The 5,413-nt window shown below is 39.2% G+C and overlaps 1 pseudogene; it reads left to right on the top strand.

Moving 5' to 3' along the window:
• The first annotated feature begins 272 nt into the window (after positions 1 to 272).
• Positions 273 to 387, top strand: LOC141680321 (small nucleolar RNA R71; annotated as a pseudogene).
• Positions 388 to 5,413: the final 5,026 nt, after the last annotated feature.

Below are 5,413 nucleotides of genomic sequence, written 5' to 3'. Positions count from 1 at the left end.
CATAGTTGACTAAAGAATCGACCTTCATAGACAACGCCTGAAGCTGCACTGTAATAGCTGTAGCTGCATCAACTTCCAGAATACCAGCTACCTTCCTAGGCATCATCTTTTGAGTTGGGTTTTGATACTCATTTACAACCATAGTTTCAATGAGATTATAGGCCTCAGTATAGCTTTTGGCCCACAAGGCGCCTCCAGAAGCTGTATCGAGCATGGACCGAGATTAGGCCCCCAAACCATTATAGAAACCAGTGATCACCATCCAGTCAGGCATACCATGATGTGGACTCTTTCTCAATATCTCTTTGTAGCGCTCCCAAGCTTCGCACATAGATTCTCCTTGTTGCTGTGCAAACTGAGTAAGAGAACTCCTCATAGCTGCAGTTTTGGCCATTGGATAGAACTTCACCAGAAACTTTTGCGCAAGATCTTCCCAAGTAGTGATGGACCCAGCTGGTAAAGAATGTAACCAGTCCTTAGCTTTGTCCCTCAGAGAGAATGGGAAAAGCCTCAGCTTGATAGCCTCATCAGTAACACCATTATACTTGAAAGTGCTACAGATCTCGACAAAATTCCTGATATGCATGTTGGGATCTTTAGTCGCAGCACCTCCGAAAGAAATGGAATTCTGCACCATCTGAATAGTGCCCGACTTGATTTCAAAAGTATTGTCCTGAATAGCCGGATGAATGATGCTTGATTGAATGTCATCAATTTTAGGCCGAGAAAAGTCCATAAGAGCTGGATCAGCTTGAACTACAAGATCACCCATTATTTCAGGTTCTTTCTTTTCACTCTCTTTATCCGAATCTTCAAAAACTATCTTCTCCGGAAAGTCAAGAGCTGTATCTGTCTCATCAGCTTTATCCAGATTTCTCTTGCGAGTGCGAGAACGTGTTTGCATAAATGCTAGCTAGAGTACCTGAAACACAACCGGAAGCAGTAAGTAATAAGTCTTAATGAATGAATCCTAATGACCACTGATGGAAAGTACATAAACTAAACAAATTAACACCGAGTCCCCGGCAGCGGCACCAAAAACTTGTTAGGCATAAATCATGTGCTAAATAAATCACGCAAGTATACGCGTTCGCATGTAATATATAATGATTTCTAGTTCGTTCCCACAGAGACTCTAATTAATTATATCTAATTAACACTTACTCACCAATGTATGATTATTCTTCAATGTCAAGACAATAACAATTAAGGTTGGTTAACTAATAATTACTACAAGAATTAAACACTTGAATTAACAATATTAAACATACATGAGATCCTGACTTCATTACTACTTTATTCGATAGTTGTTGTTATTACCCTTAGCATGTAATGGTGATGATATTAATCGAACAACACGAAACTGATAAACGCCAACTTTCGTTGTACGAATACCATTCTACCAAGCATCCACAAATAAGATAGAAGTTGAATAGGCATCAATTATGTTGAAACCCTATATGTCTACAAAATTTGACAACATAACGATTTAAGCGCAAGTTATTCATGATGATTACACAAGGCAAGTAAAACGGTTAGAGTTACCCACTAATCATGCATACAATACATGAACCTATGCTAGCATGGCAAGTTCTAAATCTCAAGATTCACTGTCGCTTCACAAGAGATTAACAGGCTATCTTACATGTTCGCGACGCACATAAGACGAATAAGCACAACCTATGCTAGATATCATACAATCACCACATACCAAGGTATTAAACAATTAATTAAAGAAATACATAGTAAATCCGCTAGGATCCCATGATCACAATTAGCCCATAATAGAACTCATCGTCATCATGGGTTCATATGAAAGCATGATAATAACACAACGATATAAACTAATAAAAATACTTAATAAATAATAAAGTACATCACAAGATTATTAAGGTTCAAAGCATTAAGAAAACTAGCATCCACAGTTACAACGAATTAAAAGAATCACAAGATAAACGTATGCTTCCTCTTCTTCATTGTTGCGTGCTAAAATGGTCTTCTCAATCTTCTTGCATTCGCTCTTGATTATCTCCTCTATTCTCTGAAGAAAACGTCTTCCCATAAGGATTATATAATAACCCAAGAGAACCAGCACTAACAGAAGCCCAATTGGAATAGAATTAATATAATCCAGAATCTGAAATTCCGCACACAGGCGGCCGCCTGCTCTCTCTAGGAGGGCGCCTGCTATCAGGCGGTCGCCTGCTCTCTCCAGGCGGGCGCCTGCAACCCTTATAGAAAATTCCTTGATTTACTTCTGTTTTTACTGATTTCTTCGCTCATCTACCCTGGACTGATTCTAAGCACTTCCTTAAGCTTTATTTAATGAAAACCACCTATCTAAGAAAGTTATACCCTGCAATGCAAAAACACTAGAAAACGCGTCAAATACACAAAATAATCGAGTTCAAGACACCAATTCAAGCCGTTATGAGACGCTCTAAGTGGTATAAAATGTCACTTATCAGTCACCGCCTTTTCTTTAAATTAATAAATAAGATGTTTACTTCATTTTTTATAATCTGTGGGCTCATGGGCCTAACTCGCATATAAGCACATGAGCTCAGCCCGCATATAGTCACCAGAGCCTAGCCCACATATGATGGAAATGCCACCCATTAATCCTAATTATTAGTTGAGCCCACAAGCCCAACTCGCATGAGGGAGCCCAGCTCGTACATGGGGCCCCAGCTTGCAATGAGATCCCCGCTCGTATGTGGAAGCCTAGCTCATGTACCAACTCATTAGCCCAACTCACACATGAGAGCTCAGCCCGCATGTGCTGGCCCAATTCTTCAATGCACCCATAGGGACCTGTTTAGGGCCCATGACCGAAAGCGGGCATAACAACTACCCCCAAAATTCCTGATCGCACTTGTGAGGCAAGGAATTTTCTAACATTTTCCTTTCTGTTCTTGCGAGTGCGAGCCCATGAGGTCATCCCCGACCACCTCACATGCCTTCCAATGGTCACAGTTTTGAATGTTTGATAGCTGTAAGACAGCTGGCATAGGGATTTGTGTTAACCCCTGAAATGATGACACGTGTCAACCCCTCTTTCTCTCTCTTATCCCCTATAAATATGTGAGATCCTCATTTCATTTCTCATATTTCCAAGAACACTAACGAACTGTTGTCCATTTTGCTCAAGGATCTATCACGGCTAAAACCATCGTCACCACGAGAACCGTCTATCGATGACGTTATTCTCCGGCCACAGATTCTTCAGGATCTTCGTATGAATCATCTACATGTACTATTTTGATCCACAATCATCCATTTTTGTTGTTGATTGTTCATCATTCATCATGCCACATTCAAGCACATACCACGTGTTCGATGCGAGGCCGACTTGACACACTCACTTACATACCACGATACGAGCCCATGAGTTCTCATAGATTTTTAGGTGCAACCCTATTTTCATGTGCGACGCGAGGACACTTAGGTGCAACCCCATTTCTATTTACATTTTTTAGAGCCACACACTAATATTCACCATCTTTTACAGATGTCGACTGCGTCTTCAGCCCGCTCCTACGGATCTTCTCGCTCTTCCTCGAGTCCGGCTCGTTCTTCGGCCAACCCTTCTCCACTCAGTCAATATCCACCTGAGCAATGAGGCTCCAAAAACTTCCACCGCGAGCTCACCTTCTGTGGCGCCCCAAAACCCGGGGTCAGGAGTCTCGGAAGCCACGCTATCTAAACTCACACAACTCACACTACAATATGTAAATACTCACGCTTCACGACCCCACACTTAACACACACACACACACACTACAGGTTATTGTCTTGGAAACGAACCAACATTACTAGAGAAATTTTATTACAACCCAAATATAATTAGTCTTACCGGGGTTGACCTTTAAGTAAGGTTAATCCGCCGGCCGAATATACGCTTCTTATTTCTTATTTTACATAAACCATACTTATAAATAAGCCGAACTATAAACAACTGAAAACTAATCCAGCTTATTCCGACTACCTGAGGTACTGTACCAAACAATCTACGGAACAGCTGGCCATTTCCTACCCATTTCCTGGTTGTGGTTCTCATGGCAGGCATCTTGATTCACTGTTGTGTTGTGTCAATTTAAGAAAACAAGTGTGAGCTAAGATGCTCAGCATAATAATGTACAGTATGAAAATGACTGTATAATAACATCATATATTATATATATGTTTAATTTAAAAGTAGATTTCTCGGTGTCCCACACCTTCTTATGAGAATAATTCTTTTAAGGGGTTTTTATAACCTGCGAATACCTTAATAGTAATCCCAGCACCTAGGCTTGGCTTACGGTATTGCATATCAATTCCAATTGGAAGATTTTGGACATCTCACAGGAGCCACCACATACGATGATCAGTCGTCCTACGGAAAGTAACCTTCTTTACTAGTAAAAGGACTAATACCGTCATCTCTCGGGTATCACCCTGGCCGCATTCGGGCTACGTGTCTCATTTTCGGGTATACACATACTTCACAAGTTCCTGAGTACACAAAGTACCTTCGCCTGCGGTACCTTTGGTAGCCCATCCAGGACACGTAGTACCAGAGTCTACCCCTCCATTGTCCTTCAACAGAATTCTATCCATCCCGGGAACTTGAACCACATCGAAGTTACCCAAGCGTTTTGCTTGTTGATAGAGATAATTTATCTTTTTAGAATATAAGTGTATATATATGTATATACATACTTCCGAGAATTTCGGAGGAAGTACTAGGGATGTGAGTTGACCGTTGTCAACAGATAATTAATAAGGGGAAAAATTTCTTCTTGAAACTATATTCAATATAATAATAAGTTGGGATAATATTCACCGACGATCTGAAATTATTCGAATGATACTTCTAAATCAGAAGGTATATCAGGATCTATGATCTTTAAATCAATAACAATCCTTAAATAAATAATCATTAATTAAATAGTAGTCTATAAATAATTAAATGATAATTGATATTCATCATACCTCGAATGAGTTATTCTTTTAAAAGATTTATTTAAATAGTGTTCCTCAACTAGTTTGTGTTTGAAATGAATATGTCCTAAGTCCAATCATGTATTAGGATTTAGGAATAACTTTTATGTCATCTGTTTTGATTTCATTGATATTAATAAAAGACTTGTTTTGTTTTTATTACGGGCTCTATCTATTTAAGTGTTTAAATAAGATATACCATAGTTTAGAGTAAAGCTTTTTATGGATTATGATGAGATCATAATAGTGAGGCCTAAAAAGATGATAACTCTAAACTTAAATAGTTCCTGGTCATAGGATTACTAACTGGTAATTAATAATCCACAAAGATCGGTACATACTATGCTTGTTTCATTATGAAGGATGTCTGTTCTCATAGACATTTGTGTGGTGACACTATAGCTAGTATGTAGGTGCTTATTATAGA

Source organism: Apium graveolens, chromosome 1 (assembly GCF_009905375.1).
Source record: "Apium graveolens cultivar Ventura chromosome 1, ASM990537v1, whole genome shotgun sequence".
Lineage (NCBI taxonomy): Eukaryota > Viridiplantae > Streptophyta > Magnoliopsida > Apiales > Apiaceae > Apium > Apium graveolens.
The sequence above is the reverse complement of the archived record's forward strand: the minus strand, read 5'-3'. Positions and strand labels throughout refer to the sequence as shown.